Source organism: Trichosurus vulpecula, chromosome 9, assembly GCF_011100635.1.
Source record: "Trichosurus vulpecula isolate mTriVul1 chromosome 9, mTriVul1.pri, whole genome shotgun sequence".
Taxonomy (NCBI): domain Eukaryota; kingdom Metazoa; phylum Chordata; class Mammalia; order Diprotodontia; family Phalangeridae; genus Trichosurus; species Trichosurus vulpecula.
This window is the reverse complement of record NC_050581.1, coordinates 118,416,520-118,434,181: the sequence shown is the minus strand read 5'-3', so window position 1 is coordinate 118,434,181 and position 17,662 is coordinate 118,416,520.

The window sequence follows — 17,662 nt, the reverse complement described above, 5'->3', positions numbered from 1 at the left end:
CCAGTTGGAAGTGACATCTTCTCAGAGATCTCCAGCATGCAGTCAGAGGGCTGCCCTGGGAAAAGCCTTAAACCCACATGGGCAGGAGTGGGTTACACAAAGATCTGACCATATGACTCCTACTCAATGAACTCCATTGGCTTCCCTCTGCATCTAGAAAAGCAGTCCTTAATAACTTAGGTTCCATGAACTTGTCTTTGTAATATTTCAATAACTTTTAATATAATGGGTTTTTTTTAGTAATTCTATGTATTTTATTTTAAAACATAATTCTGAGAAGGGTTTCATAGGATTCACTAGACTGCCAAAGGGGTCCTAACACAAAAAAGTTTAAGAATCCCTACTCTGGAATCATATACAAACTCCTTTGCTGAGCTTTTTAAACCTTTTGTAAACTGACCCCAACCTATCTTTCTAGGAGATTACTCCCTCTCCCACATTCTGTGATCCAGATAAACTGACCTCTGTTACTCATACACCGCCACTCCATTTCCTATCTCTATGCCCTCGTAGTGGCTGGAACTCCCTCCTTAGCTCTGTCCCCTGTGCATCTCTTCCTTTAAGATGTAGCCTAACCACCATCTTCTGATTGAAGCCTTTCCTCATCTCCCTCAAATGCTAGGTCCGTCTCCCCACAAACTACCTTGTGTATATTTGTATTATTGATTTTAAATTTATGTTACATATATAGTCTGTATATACACATATAAGTGCACGTGTGCATGTATGTATGTGTGTCACACATATACACATTTTGTAATTGTTCAGTCAAATGTTCAACCGTGACCTCAATGGCAAAGATACTGCAGTGGTTTGCCATTTCCTTCTCCAGCTCATTTTACAGATGAGGAACTGAGGCAAACAGGGTTAAGTGACTTGCCTAGGGTCACACAGCTAGTAAATGTCTGAGGCCAGATTTGAACTCAGAAAAAGGAGTCTTCCTGATTTCAGGCCTGACACTCTATCCATTGTGCCACCTAACTGCCCCATATGTGCATGTGCGCGCATATGTATGTATGTATGTATGTATATATGTAGACATATATGTATGTGTATTATGTGCTGTGTACATGTACATGTGTGTTTGTGCATGTATGTGTACACATATATGCAAATACGTGTGTATATGTGCCTTGTATGCCTACATGTGTACATATACATGCATGCATATGTACACATGTCTCTCTCTATACACACACATACACACACACACAAGTGCTTTTCTTCCATTAGAATGTAGGTTCCTTGTGAAAGGCTATTGTTTCATTCTTTGTTCTTGTATCCTTGTTACCTATCACAATGCTTGGCACATTGTAAGCCCTTAGCAAATTCTTGTTAACTGATATATTGATTGCCCCCTCCATGTTCTGTCAGTCCTACAAGGTCTGGCTCAAGTCCCAGCTTCTTTGACCCATCCTTCCTGACCTTCCTAGCTTGAAGAAGGCATTGCTTCCTTAGCATTTCCTGCCTTTAGTATTCATTTTATTACGTCCAACCTTGTGTGATTTCCCCAACTTGCTTGTATGCTTCCAGATGGGTTAGGCACCCTGTTTTTACGTCATTATTGTATGCCCTAAATTCCTGGCACAGGGCTCTGTGCCAATCAAAGCCAAACCCTCTTCTTTATGTTTCTTGTGCTTTACATGAGTATGTAATTGGCTGTTATATAATGTCTACACCTTATCACAATTCTCCCTGAAGCAGCTCCATAGTGTCCTCAACATGGAAAGATGACATCTTTTCCCTAGTCTCCTGCCTGTGGAGACACCATCAGAAATGCTCTGGGTGTGCTCCAGACCCCTATATTGTAGAAATTTCCAGACACTATTTGATAGCCACCCCTCATCCCACCTTGTACCTTAGTGATAATAATTGGAGGGGAGGGAAAGTCCAGACCTGTTATTCTACTGGCATGGAGATCTCTTCAAGAGGAAACTCCCTCTACTGAAGCAGATTGGCTACTGCTGTGTAACCCACCATATTAGAGCACTCCTCTGGGCACAAAAAGATTATATGACCTCCCAGGGTTACACAGCCATAGTCATAATTATTGTCGATGGATTTGAATTTCTGATTATTATGACAACAGGAATAGTGGTCAACCCCTGTTTTGACCACTATCTCTGAATACCCTCTGGATAAATGAGGGTGAACTTGATAATGGCTTATAAAATACTTTGAAAAGTACAGATTGCATAATGCATAGAATAATGAACCTCAAGTCAGAAAGACCTGAGTTCAAATTCAGCCTCAGATCCTGACTAGCTTGGCAATTTCTGGGCAAGTCACTTAACTTCTATCTGCCTCAGTTTGAGGATATGAGGCTAATAATAGCACCTACCTCTCAGGGTTGTTGTGAGAATCAAATGAGATACTATTTGTAAAGTGCTTTGCAAATCTTAGACCACTATATAAATGATACGCTGCTCCTGTTTGTGGAGTCCATGAACTGGTCCAGTCATTCTGGAAAGCGATTTGAAATTGTGCCCCCCAAGTTATTAAACTGTGCATACCCTTTATGCAGTCTATACCCCTAAAGAGATCAAAGAATGAGGAAAAGGAGTAATGTATACAAAAATATAGCAACTCTTTTTGCAGTGGCAAAGAATTAGAAACTGAGGGGTATCTGTCAATTGGGGAATGGCTGAACAAGTTATGTTATCAATATGATGGAACGGTATTGTACTGTAAGAAATGATGGAGATAGAAAATGCCATCCACATCCAGAGAAAGAAATATGGAGTCTGAAGGCAGATCGAAGCATACTGTTTGCTCTTTGTTTTGTTTTGTTTTTTCTTCCTTTTTCAGGGTTCCTCCCATTCATTCTAATTCTTCTATACAACATGACTAATGTGAAAATGTGTTTAATAAGACAGTATATGTAGAGCCTATATCGAATTGCATGCCTTCTTGGGGAGGGGGTGGGAAAAGGGAGGGGAGGGAGATGGAGGAAATTTAAAACTTATGGAAGTGAATGTTGAAAACTAAAAATAAATTAATTAATTTGTAAAAAGAAAGAAAGAAAGAAAAAGAAAGAAAGGAAGGAAGGAAGGAAGGAAGGAAGGAAGGAAGGAAGGAAGGAAGGAAGGAAGGAGGGAAGGAGGTATGAGGGAGAGAGGGAGGGAGGAAAGAAAGAAAGAAGGAAAGAAAGAAAGAGAAAGAAAGAAAGAAAGAAAGAAAGAAAGAAAGGAAGGAAGGAAGGAAGGAAGAAAGAAAGAAAGAAAGAAAGAAAGAAAGAAAGAAAGAAAGAAAGAAAGAAAGAAAGAAAGAAAGAAAGAAAGGAAAGAAAAAGGATGGAGGAAATAGCTTCAGAGAAACCTGGGAAAATTTATATGAGTTGATGCAGAATGAAGTGAGAAGAACCAGGAGAACAGTTTATGCAATAACAGAAATATTGTAAAGACAAACAGCTTTCAAAGACTTGCAAGTTCTGACCAACACAATGACCAACCACAGTGCCAGAGGGCTCATGACATAACATGCTGCCTATTTCCCTAGATAGCAGTGATGACTTCAGAGTACAGATTGGGACATATCTTTTTGGACATGGCCAGTGCAGGAATTTTTTTTTTGCTTGACTATGCATGTTTATAACAGGGGTTTTGTTTTTCTTGTTTTCACCAGGGAGGAGGTGGGGGTGTTGGAGAGAGAGAATGCAAGTCTGAAAATAAAATAATTTTGAATTTAAAAAAAAAGTATAGTGCTTTACAGGCAGACAATGAAGAATGAACATTCTTAGCCTGCTGTTGTCACAGAATAGAAAAAAGCAATAGCTCTGGAATCAGTCTGTGGGATGTCCTGTAGATACCTCCAACTTATGTCCAAAATAGAAGTCATTATCTTCCCCTGCTAAACCTACCCCTCCTCCAAACTTCTCTATTTTTGTTGAGGGAACCAATATCCTCCCATTCCCTCAGATTTATAGCCTCTAAGTCATCCCTGACATCTCTCTCCTTCACTGCCCTCCCCCATATCTAATCAGCTGCTAACTCCTGTTGATTCTACCTCCCCATCTCTCCCATCCATCACCATCATCTCTCCACTTATATGACCCTGCCCCTTCTTAGGGCCTCATCACCTCTCACCTGGACTAGTGTAATGACCTCATCATTGTTCTCTCTATTTGCTATATCACTGCACTCCAATCCATCTTTCCACACAGCTGCCAAAATAATCTTCCTAAGGCACAGCTGACCATGCCACTCCCCTGCTCACAAGCGGTCAGCAGCATTCTCTTGCCTCTTGGCTAAGATACAAATTCCTTAGCCTGGCATTTAAAGCCCCCCCCAAGTTGCTTGATTGTTTATACTCTTTGAACCAGAGATTGTATTCCCAGGACAATATTCCAATGAGTTTCACAGGTTCATCGTCTTCAAGCTCTCACTCCTAATAAATAACTCACACTTATATGGACTTTCAGGTTTATAAGGAACTACTTTACAGAGGTTATCACTCAGGTCATCTAGGTCTTTTTTATTTTGCAGGGGGGGAACAGGGATTAAAAGTCTTGCCCAAGGTCCCACAGGTGATAAGCAGCAAACCCTTAGGGCTCTAACCTGGGTCTTCTAACTATGAGACATTGTGGCTCTGGACAGAGAGATTAGGGAGAGGGCAAATACCAATAAAGAGGAGGGAGTTTTCTGAAAAATCAGATAAATGGGTGTCATGAAAAGGATACTCTTGCCTTTGAACAATGACTCTGTCACTTTCAAGATCTACAGATACTGAGAAAGTTATGAAATCCCTCAGGGCCTGTTTCCTCATCTTGAGATCACTAGTCCACAGACTTTTTGGTCTCATGACCCTTTTATATTCTTAAAAATTATTGAAGACCCTAAAGAACTTTTGTTTGTGTGGGTTATATCTAACTATTTATGGCATTAAAAAATAAAATGAATAAATTTAAAAATATTTATTAATTAGTTTAAAGTAACAAGCTCATTATATGTTTAAAAAATATCATATTTTTATGAAAAATAACTATATTTTTCCAAAACAAAAAATAGCGAGGAGTGACAATGTTTAACATATTTTTGCAAATCTCTTTAATGTCTGGCTTCATAGAAGACAGACTTATTCTCAAATAGGCTTCTATATTCAATCAGCTGATGCCACATGGATAGAATATTGGTGCTGGAGGCAGGAAGACCTGCGTTCAAATAGGATCTCAGATACTTATTAGCTGGGAGACCTTCAACGAGTCACTTAATCTGTTTCTGTTTTCTCATTTGTAAAATAGAAATAATTATGGATAATTCTCAGGGTTGTTGTGAGGATAAATGAGATAACATTTGTAAAGTGCTTTGCAAACCTTAAAACACTAAACGCTTTTTTATTGTTTGGTCATTTCAATCATATTCACCTCTTCTTGACCTCATATGGGGTTTTCTTGGCAGAGATAATGGAGTGGTTTGCCATTTCCTTCTGTAGCTCATTTTACAGACTAGGAAACTGAGGTAAACAATGTTAAGTGACTTGCCCAGGGTCAAACAGCTAGCAAGTGTCTGAAGTCATATTTGAACTCAGGTCTTCCAGACTCCAGACCCAGCACTCTATCCATTGCAGCGCCACCTAGCTGCCCCTATAAACACTACCTATTACATGTTGTTTTGAGGTATATGAAGAAAATTTGGTTTTGCACAGATATGTAGTTGGAAAAAGGGAGGAAGCGGGGGAAGGGTATAAGCATTTATGTAGCACCCACTGTGTGGCAGGCACTGTGCTAAACGCTTTACAATTGATCCTCACAACAACCCTTTGAGGTAGGTGCTGTAATCATACTAATTTTACAGATGGGGAAACTGAGGCTGATAGAGGTCAAGTGACTTGCCCAGGGTGACACAGCTAGTAAATGTCTGAAGCTAGATTTGAACTCAGGTCTTCCTGACTCCAGGCCTAGTTCTCTATCCACTGAACCACCTAGCTAACTAATAATAATAATAATAATAGCTAACATTTACAAAGTGTTTACTATGTGCCAGGTACTATGCCTAAGCACTTTACAATTATTATCTCATTTGATCCCCACAACAACCCTTTCAAAGTAGGTACTGTTATTATCCCCACTTTACAGATGAGGAAACTGAGACAAACAGAGGTCAAGTGACTTGCCTAGGGTAACACAGCTAGTAAATGTCTGAGGCTGGATTTGAACTCAGGTCTTCTGACTCCAGGCCTAGCACTTTATCTACTGTGCCACCTGGCTAGCAAATAACATCGTAAATGTCATTATGAAAATAGTTTTGACTTCTCAGACCCCCTGAAAGATACTCAGAGACTTCCAGGGTCCTCAGACCACACTTTAAGAACTGTCAGAGTAGATGGATCAGGCTTAAAGTGGTCTAATCCAGGACAGAGTCTGCTCATTGGCCCCTTCATCTGAGCTCTGCAAGTTCCTGACCTGAGTTTGGGTTTGAGCAGCAAACTTGGGGGCCTGCTGTATTTGGAGTCTCAATAGATTGATGGTGGACTCATCTACTATCAGCCTACAGGGCAGCTCTGCTGGTCCTGAATTACAGAACTGTAGTCTTCTCTTTGATCCAGAATTCTTGCCCTTGTATTGCTTTATAGATTTCAGACTAGGCTAAGAGCTAGAACTGAAACTTTCTTCTACTCCCAGGGGCTGAACTTCACAGTTGCTGCTTCCTTGCAAACTTGATCCTTGCTAATACATAGCCTAGGATCCAAAACCACGGCTTGTCTCGAAATGCCACCCCCAGGGACAGGTCCTCTTCTTACTCCACTCCGGATCTATAACCGGAACTAGGGATGTACAGCTGACAAAGTTGTCAGTTGGTACCCGTTCCAGCGTTGTGAACTAGGTCATGGTCCCACTGTAAGGGGCGTCTTTTTCCCCTGGTGCACAGCCTCTTCATGCACTTGAATGCTCTTCATTATGTGTTTCTGGCCAGACCCTACCTCTAGTGTCCATAGACCTCTCTCTCTGTCTCCCTGTGCTGACCTGGAAAGGAAAAAATGATTTATTTTTCTTAAATTTCCAGATCAGAATTCAATCTAATGCTTGATTTATTTGGAGAAGTTAGGGTCAGAAGGGTGAGGTGGGAGGACCAAAAGGGAAGAGTTTGCTATACTTCCTGCTACTCTGACATCTTGGCTCTGCCTGGAGGTATACTTTGTGCAGGGATTTATTTGGGTGTTTGTTGGGAAGTGTCTGCTGGGCAAAAATCAAATGTATAAATACTTTTTTTAAGGCCAAAATAAAGCCCTTTTAAGTTTATCTCTAAACTACCTTTCTAGCTTTGTTATATAATACTGTCTTTCATGCGCTATATGTTCTAGCCAAGCTAGACTTTTAGCGACTCCCCAAATTAGATGTAACATCTCCTACAGACATTTCCCAAGCTTCTATAGCACAGATAGACTCTGGAGCTACTCTCCCAACCCCTATTCCAACTAACAAGTTGGATCTCCAACCTAACTTACATTTTCAGCTATTATATCTCCCCTGGGAGCCCTAGGGATAATCCTAAGGGATTATATGGGGAAATTGGAAGGTGGTTTTCTAATGCTATAGTTCATGAGCCCCCACTGGTGTTCTCTCCACTATGATTATCATTTGATATCAATTAGTCATCCAGACTTACTTAGCTTTTAGAAAGGACATTTACTAGAGCGATATGACAAGAACAGTTGATACAAAACAATCCACCCAAAAGCCTGTGACACACTCTCCTACAAGTACAGAATTCTAGGGGGAAGAGGGCTCAGGTTTAGAGAGCACATGTGGCAAAGCGTAACTTGGAGCTCTTGGAAACCCTTTTTCTAAAAACTACTTTTTAAAATTTATGATATAACTTTTCTGCTGGGCTCCTTATTGATCCTTGAATCTACTTTTCCTCATCACGTCCAGTCTGTCCTCAGTTCCTAATGCTGTCATATATTGCTGTCCTGGGAATACTGCTAGAATGCCCCATCAAAAAAGTCCAAATCCTCAGGTCTTTGAAATTCATACGGCTCTCCTCTGGTCAAGAGGGGAGAGCAGGAGGCTTGGGCTGCGGCTGAGGTGTTCTCCTTTCTCCCAAACAATTACCTCAGGAATATGGCTGGAAGCTTCTGCCATTAAGCTTCCAGACCTTCATATACTTGATTCTAAACTAACTTCCTGGCTTTATACAAGCCCCAAAGTATAAGAGAAATGTAGTTTAAATGCCTTGACTGGAGACACGAAGGTCTTTGTGCATGCCTTGTTTACACCTAGTTCTAACCTGTCATTCATTCAGTTGAGATATTCTCACCTGACCAACGGCATGAGGGCATAGAATCTTGTCAGTTACTTTGAGTGGGGTAGGGTGGGGTGATTGATTGAATTGATTTCATTACACCTGGAATGCTCTTACCTCTCAGAATCCTTATCTTGTTCAAGATTCGATCCGTATGCCACCTTCTATGGAAGCCTCTCCTCATGGTGCTAAGTATTAGTCCTCTCTTCTTCCTCAGATAATCTTGTATTTACTTACCTGTAGGTGTGTTGTATCCTCCCATAGAATGTAAGCTCTTTTATTGCAGGAGTGAGGGACTATGGTCATGGAACACTACCTATATTGTCAGACACAGCTGATGGTTCATTTTGAGGAACTGCTTTTATTCTTTTTTTTTTTTTTTCTGAATCTTTGTTATAAGGGCTGGATGACTGGATGGGGATGACAAGGAATATATTCAGAAATGAATGTGATATAAAAACAAGACACTTCAGGAAAAATAAGAAAATTTTAAAATGAAAGAATATAAACTCTTTGAGGGTAGAATTAATATCCTTTCTGTATGCTTGTTAAATTGAGATTGTTTCTAGTTTTTCACTTTTGCCTAGGTCAGAACTATAGAGAGATTATAATTTCTTTTATTACTTTAAGTAGCCTTTGAGTATAGGAGGCCAGCCAGTAAGAACAGGATCATGGTGAGTCTCAAAAGTGTGAAAGGACCTTAGGAGGTATCAAGCCCAACCTGTATATGAGTAAAGAACCCCGTTCCCCCCTCCCCCCCATAATGTCCTGACAATTTATCTGTCTCTTGAAAAAAATTCAGTGATGGGGAACTCACTACCTAATGCCTTAGTCCATTCCACTTTTGGACAGTTTTCATTTTGTGGAAGTTTTTCCTTATATGAAGAACCCAGATTCTGTTGAACTCCTTCCCATTTCTTCTAGCCCTCTGGACTCAAACAGAGCAAGTTCAATCCCCGTTCTTCTACATTCTATTCAATTTGAGAAGCATTTACAGGTGCTTACTATGTATTAGATGCATATGATACAAAGTCAAAAGTGAGAGTCCTTGCCTTCAAAAAGCTTACATTCTACTTAGGGGCTGGGGCAGAAGTAAATGCAAAATTTAGTTCACTCATGTTTTCAATCATGGCCAACTCTTCGTGACCCCATTCAGGGTTTTCTTGGCAAAAATACTAGAGTGGCTTGCCTTCCTAGGTCATTTTACAGATGAGGAACCTGAGGCAAATAGGGTTAAGTGACTTGCCCAGGGTCACTCAGCTAGTTAGTATCTGAGGCTAGATTTGAACTCATGAAAGATTAGTCTTCCCAATTTTGAGGCTGGCACTATCCCTAGCTGCCCTCAAGCACAAAATATATGAATGTAAAATAATTTCAGTGGGTAGGGAGCACTAACAAGTGGAGAAATCAGGAAAATCCTGATCTGAGCCTTGTTGGAGTTCTAAGAGGTGGAGATGAGGAGGGAGCCCATTGCAAGCATGGGGATCAATTCCGTACAATGCATGACAACCCTTTAAATGTTAGAAAACAGGCACCATAGGCAGTTGGTGTCAAAGTGGGCTTGGAGTGAGGAAAACCTTGATTCTGTTTTGTCTCAGACACTTACTATCTGTGTGACCCTGGGCAAGTCCCCTAATTTTGCTCTGTCTCGGTTTTCTCAGTTGTAAAATGAGGAAGCTGGACCTGATGGCAGTCCTTTCAAGCTCTAAATTTCTAAATCTGTAAATCTACATTTCTTCATCTTATCTTTCTATGGCATGGTCTCCCTTCCACTATATTCTGGTGGCCCCCTCTGGGGCCAGTTTGTCAACATCCTGGGAACAACTCAGGGGAAGTCAAGAGTTGGCCTGCCCCCAGAAGGCAAGTAAGGCATATCTCTGGCATCAGGGAATCTGCTCTCTTTGAGAACTGGTGCCACAGAGCCTGTGTCTCCCCGCCCTCCCTCCAACTGGAAAAGGTTAGCATGTAATGCCTACTGCCAACAGCAGATGGTACCATTGTTCTTTTCTTTCTGGTTGCTCATCATGGCTATTGTGAATAGCTACCATTTACACAGTGGTCTATGGTTTTTCAAGGACCGCAGCACACGTTATCTAATTTGAACCTCACAATAGTCCTATGAGGTAGGCAAATCAGGTATTATAAATCCCAAGGTGAGGGAGCAAGTTATGAGGGGCTGAGGGGCTTAGTGGTCACATGACTGCTATACCACGCAACTGATAAGTGACAAGTCAGGATTGGAAATCAGGCCTCCTGAGTCTAAATCCAGTGTTTTTCCTTCCACACCATAGTTGCCTCACACAAGTGTCTGTGGCATTCAACTCATTTTTTTTAATTTAATCACCTACTATGAGCATAGCATAAAATACATAATATAACAAAGGAATTGAAATACAATTCTCAAAATATTTTTTAAGACAAGTTAGGTTCAGAATCCCTTTCTGAGCCAACTTTTATCCCTAAATAGGAGTTCTAACTAAAATATTCCCATTTAACCTCTTCTTGAAACCCTAAGAGTGAAGGGGAATCTCCCAAGTCAGCCCATTCCATCAGGCCTGGGATCTTTCCATCCTACTTCAGACAGAAAAATTATTGGGTGATTCTTCTCTTTACAGAAGCGTTCACCATCAGATTACTAATGCATTTAAAGCATTTTTTAAGGCAGCTCTGGTGAAGTAGAAAAGGTCCTGGAGGGTGAAGCGTGCTTCCTGATTCTCACAAGAGAAAGGTGGTGAACTATGGCCGCAGAATGAAGCATACATTTCTAACACAGCCAATGTGTTGATGTGTCTTCTTTGACTATACTTGTTTGTTGCAAGGGAGGGCTCAGGGGAGAGTGGAATAAATGAATAGTGAAAGTGGTATTAATAAATAATAAAACTTAAATAAATAAAGCTTTAGAAAAAATAAGAGTAGAAGCTCTTTGTGGATAGGCCCAGCTTCTTCTTCTTTTTTTTTTTTTTTTGAGGCCATTGGGGTTAAGTGACTTGCCCAGGGTCACACAGCTAATAAGCATCTGAAGTTGGATTTGAACTTTCATCCTCCTGACCCTAAGGCTATATTCCAGCCACAGCATGACCTAGCTGCCCCTCTGTTTCCTTTTTTTTTTTTTACAAATGTATTTCCTTTTATGTTTGTTGAATGGAATGAGATTGTTTGCAGGGTTTTTTTGCTATTGCTTAGCTATAGACAAATGATCATTACTTTTATTAGTATAAATTCTTTGGACCCAGAGGTTCCAATCTTTCTATGTTTCATAGTAGCTCCACGATCTTTAGCCAATTGCTTCTGCTTTCTAAGACTCAATTTCCACAGTTGTGAAAGGAGAAGAGGCCCATTGTGCAACTCTGCCGCACTTAAATCCAAATCCCAAGCAAGTCAAGACATCACCCCATGTCGTTGGTCCGCTTCAAAAACCAAGGGCTATCACCACCTCCAACAATAACAACAAAAGGGGAAGTACCTCTCACTAGTACTAGCACTAGTACTTCTCAGGGTTGTCGAAAAGCTAAAATGAAACATTTTTTTATTGAGCTAATGGGTGTTAAGTGGCTTGCCCAGGATCACACAGCTAGTAAGCATCTGAGGCCAGCTTTGAGCTCACATCCTCCTGACTCCAGGACCAGCCAGTATACCACCTAGCTGCCCCAAAGCACTGTATAAATAGAAGTCATTGTTATGATTTATAGAGAGTTGATTTTGAGATCTCTCCTAGAGTCTGGATACTGACTACAGAACCCAAGGAGCCTGGTGAGAAGTTGGAATGTTGTGAGTACGTTGAATAAAATGGACCTCTCCTGGTAGCTAAGCATTCAAACTTCAATCCTGGAGCGCCCGCCCCGCCCCAAACTCCTGGTCATACCCATCTGATAGTATCTTTTTCTCACTTCTGTGTCAGATTCCCACTGGCAATATTTGGCTTCTTTGCGCCTAACTCTAGACTCGTACAGAATTTAGTGACCACAATGGAAACTATGTCAAACACCTAAAATGACTCAGGCTGTTATTCATTCAACTCCTGAACCTGCTGCCCCTTCAGCTAACCCAGAGTTGTGTAGTTAACTCAGTGTTTTCTTCAAAGAACCACAAAGTCATTGTTACTTAAATGGGCCATCTGTTGGAGATCCAGCAGCTGTGATATGTTAGAAAGAGGGCAGGATTTGGAGTCTGGAGACCTAGTTTCTGATCCCAGTTTTGCTGTGACCTTGGGCAAATAACAATGAAATGATTTATTGTTCAGTCATTTCAGTTGTGTCTGTCTCTTTGTGACCCCATTTGGGGTTTTCTTGGCAGAGAAAGTGGAGTGGTTTGCCATTTCCTTCTCCAGCTCATTTTACAGATGAGGAAACTGAGGCAAACCAGGGCAAGCGATTTGCCTAGGGTCACACAGATAAATCTTCCTGACTCCAGGCCCCATGTCTACTGTGCCACCTAGCTGCTCTCAAACAATAATAATAGTAAGCCTTTATATAGGTCTTCAGGGTTTGTAAAGTACTACATATATCTTATATATATATATATATATATATATATACATATATATAATCTCATTTGAAGCTCACATCAAGACTAGGAGGTGGATGCTATTATAATCCCCACTTTACAATTGAAGAAACTGAGTCTGGAGTAGGTGAAGTGACTTTGCCAGGGTTCTATAGCTAATAAGTGTCTGAGGCAGGATTCCCACTGAAGGCTTTGCTGACTTTAAACACAGCATTCTATCCATTTCTTGCCTGTTATGTGTAGACACTGGAGATAAAAAGATGAAAACCACTTAGTTGACATCCTCAGGGAGATTACTGTGTGGGACAAAAATTAAACCCCCAAAATTAAATTAAACTCAGAGGCTACTCAAGTAGAAAGTAGAAAGTAATTTTTATTACGATCCTGCAGGGAAAGGGAAGTCTCCAAACCGATAGGAAATCCGTAGGGAGAGGCAGGGTCCGGATGGCAGAACTTGAGCTTTATACCCTAAGGTAAACAGCCCCCCACATCAGCACTGGCCTAACTCTCATTGGTGGAGTCCAGGCTCACAATCTCAAGAGAACTCTAACCCAGCTACAAGGAACAGGAAAATGCTAATTAAACCAATGACAATTCTTAACACTTTTATCCTTATTTGGCAAGGCTCCTACTGAGGTGGTAGTGGAGAGGAAGTGGGTCCCGTTTCTCTAAGTTCCAGGTTCCTATAGATCAGGTAATTCCTTAGTAACTCCTCTGAGACTTAGGCCTAGCTGTCAGTCAGAAGCCCTGAGCCATGCTGTTCACTCAACTCACAGAAAGGCTGAGATCCAGATTCCATGAGAGAGCTTCACCATCCCACTCATTACTATCTGGTAGGGGTTAAATGACCTACACACAAATAAATATGATAAAAGGGAGAAATTAAATGGGCAAAGGAACAATCAGATAAAAGACTGTAAGGAGAGGCAGCTAGGTGGTGCAGTAGATAAAACACTGGGCCTACAGTCAGGTGGACCTGAGTTCAAATCCAGCCTCAGATGCTTACTAGCTGTGTGGCCCTGGGCAAGTCACTTAACCCTATGACCCTTCCCCCTCCCTCCTGCCAAAAAAAAGACTGTAAGGAAATTTGAGAAGGGAGGGATCACTTTCAGCTGGGAGCATCACAGATGAGGTGGGGCCTACACTAGAGCTTGAATGAAGGGAAGGATTTTAGTAATAACAGATTTATTTAGTACTTGAAGGTTGTGAAACCATTTTACAAGGTAGAAGCTGTGAGGAAGTTGAGGCAGACTTTGTTAAGGTCATATAGCTAGCAAGTATCTGAGACTAATTTGAAATCAGCTCTTCCTGGCTTCCCATCCAAAGCTTTATCCACTGTACCCCCTAGCTGCCTCTAATGGGGGAAGAGATGTGGCAGCAGTGCCCTCCAGGCAGGTGGGATTGCTTATGAAAATGCATGTAGACCTAGCAGGCAGGATGCTAGATTTGAGTCCAGTGCAGAGAATATATGGGTGTGGAATGAGACAGAAGGCAGACTGTAGATGACCTGAGGAGACAGGCTAGATAGTTTATATTGAGACGATAGGGAGCTTGGGTGTTTCTGAGTGACAGGATGAGATGTGTGTGGTGTTTTGGCAGTTGTGTGAATAACAGACTGGACAGGGGAGAAGCTACAGTCAGAAAGGAAGGGAGGCAAGATAGAACAATGGTTAGGTTATCACAGCAGTCCAGGCCAGAGGCTTGAGGGCCTCAAGCAGGGCAGAAGCAGAGATGGGTGAATGGTAGACTTACAGAGAAGGTGTGAATGGTGTTTGATTGGATATGGCAGAGGAGGAAGGAAAGAGAAAAGCCAGATGAATCTAAGATTTGGGGTCTGTGTGAACAAATGTGAGGAGATGGGACAGAACTACAGGATTTCCGTGTTGTCACACAGGTCATAAAGTATCCAACCAAGTATTGGAACCCAAATCTCGGAACCTAAGTCCCAATTTGGCTATCGCAGCAACAATCTTGCTAGCAGCTGCTGTGGCCGTGTAAAACCAACAACAACCAGCACACAGAAGGCTGCTAACACAGGTTCTTTCGATCGGCTTTACTAAGGAAAGTAACCTTAAGAAGTTAACAATCTCACTTTAATCAGCCAGCAACCTGAACTTCAGAGCAAATGCAAACAAATTAAAAACATACACAATATAAACAGACTAAATCACAATTCATAGTTACCAAAGAACCAATGGGTCTGGGTTAGCAAAGCCAAGGGACAGTTACAACAGCTTGCCCAGAGTTTCTCACCACTCTTCCAGTGACTGAGAGCCCCAAAAGTCAGACACCAAGCTCCCCTCAATTATGTCCTGTTCAGAGCCCTGAGGGCTCTGACCTTGCCCGGGCTGGGTGTGTGAAAGTTCCCCATCCTCAGTATCACATCATATACAAGTCATGGCTCCTGATTGTCTTAGTGCTGAGAAACAGAAACATTCCAAGGCAAAAGATCCCATAGTAGCTGCCCCATTCAAACAAAGAACAGCGAAAAGTCCCATTTTGCTAACCATTACATTTGAAAGGCAAGAATCATTAAAGGCACTTCAGAACAGCAAAAAGCACCACCCTGATTAACATTACAGCTATCCATTTATTGTCAACTGTTAGTAATTTGGTTAGAAGAATAGGAATTAAAGTTGAAAAGGTTTGTTGAGGCCAAAATGTAGTGAGCCTTGAATGGCAGATTGAGTAGGGAAGAGGAAGTCACTAAAAGTGTTTGGTGAGGGAAGGAATGTAAACAGTTCTGGACTCTATAGAGTATTCAGACTGAATGTATGAGGATGGGTTGGAAGGTGAGAAACAGGAAAACTTGGGAAAGAGAGAATGGTCCAGATATGTTGAGAAAAAAGTATGAAAAAATAAAAAGGAAAATATAAAAGTGCAAGATGTTATTACTATCATTTTTCTCCTTGACAGTAAACCTATATAAAATCAAATATCTAGATTCTTTGATAAACTGAGAGAAATTTATAATTCATAATGTAATATAATACAAAAGTGATATTCATTTTGTGATGGAGAAGTGGTCAAAGGACATTAAATTTTTGGAGGGGGAACATACAAACTGTGTGAGGTAGTGAGAAAATAAAACGTGAAGACTTCTCAGGGAATATATATGTATAAATATATATATGTATATCTATTCATATCTATACTTAGAAATGTTTAAAAATCAAGAAATAGGGAAATAGGGAAGTGAAAAAAATTCTGAGGCCGTGAGAGTCTGATTGCTCAGCCTCTGGGAGAGTTTCTTTTTTTTAACCCTGAAACTTTTTATTCTTTCTTCTGGTTCTGGTTTAAAGATTCACAAAGTAAGAACAGGGTCACTGTGACCTGCTTTCCTTTACTGTAAAAGTACCGTAGAAGAATGGAGAGGATCTCCCCCTCCCCTTATCCAATTCTCCTTCAGACTTATAGATGTCACCTCAGTTGTAATCATTAACTAAGGGAATGGGAATTGGAGTTTCTGTGCCTTGATTTCCCAGTTCTTTGTCTAGCTTTTCCTGCTCAGATTGTTAAAAGTCCATATTTTGCCTTGGAGCATGATACTCAGTTTTGCTGGGTAGGTGATTCTTGGTTTTAAGCCTAGCTCCATTGACCTCCGGAATATCGTATTCCAAGCCCTTCGATCTCTTAATGTAGAAGCTGCTAGATCATGGGTTATTCTGATTGTGTTTCCAATACTCAAATTGTTTCTTTCTGGCTGCTTGCAGTATTTTCTCCTCGATCTGGGAGCTCTGGAATTTGGCGACAATATTCCTAGGAGATTTCTTTATGGGATCTATTTGAGGAGGCGATCGGTGGATTCTTTCAATTTCTATTTTGCCCTGTGGCTCTAGAATATCAGGACAGTTCTCCTTGATAATTTCTTGAAAGATGATATCTAGGCTCTCTTTTTGATCATGGCTTTCAGGTAGTCCAATAATTTTTATCTCTCCTGGATCTATTTTCCAGGTCAGTGGTTTTTCCAATGAGCTATTTCACATTGTCTTCCATTTTTTTATTCCTTTGGTTCTGTTTTATAATATCTTGATTTCTCATAAAGTCACTAGCTTCCACTTGCTCCAGTCTAATTTTTAAGGTAGTATTTTCTTCAGTGGTCTTTTGGACCTCCTTTTCCATTTGGCTAATTCTGCCTTTCAAGGCATTCTTCTCCTCACTGGTTTTTTGGAGCTCTTTTGCCATTTGAGTTAGTCTATTTTTTAAAGTGTTGTTTTCTTCAGTATATTTTTCAGTATTTTTTGGGGTCTCCTTTAGCAAGTCATTGACTTGTTTTTCATGGTTTTCTCGCATCCTTCTCATTTCTCTTCCCAATTTTTCCTCTACTTCTCTAACTTGCTTTTCCAAATCCTTCTTGAGCTCTTCCATGGCCTGAGACCAGTTCATGTTTTTCTTGGAGGCTTTTGTTGTAGTCTCTTTGACTTTGTTGACTTCTTCTGTCTGTATGTTTTGGTCTTCTTTGTCACCAAAGAAAGATTCCAGAGTCTGAGACTGAATCTGGGTGCGTTTTCGCTGCCTGGCCATATTCCCAGCCAACTAACTTGACCCTTGAGTTTTTCAGCGGGGTATGACTGCTTGTAGAGTTAAGAGAACTATGTTCCACGTTTGTGGGGGAGGTGCCAGCTCTGCCACACCAGCACTCCTCCTTCCCCAAGAACCCCCAGTCCGGACTGGACTTAGATCTTCAGCAGGCTCTTCACTCCTGCTCTGATCCTCCACTTAATTCCTCCCACCAGGCAGGCCTGGGGCTGGAAGCAACTGCAGCTGTAGTTCTGTAGCTGCCCCACCTCCTCTGCCCCCCGGGGCGGGGGCCGAACCACGAACTCCTTTTAAAACTCTGTCCCCAGCAGCTTTTCCCAATAACCTTCTCTGTTGTCTTTGGTGTTTGTGGGTCGAGAAGTCTGGTAACTGCTGCAGCT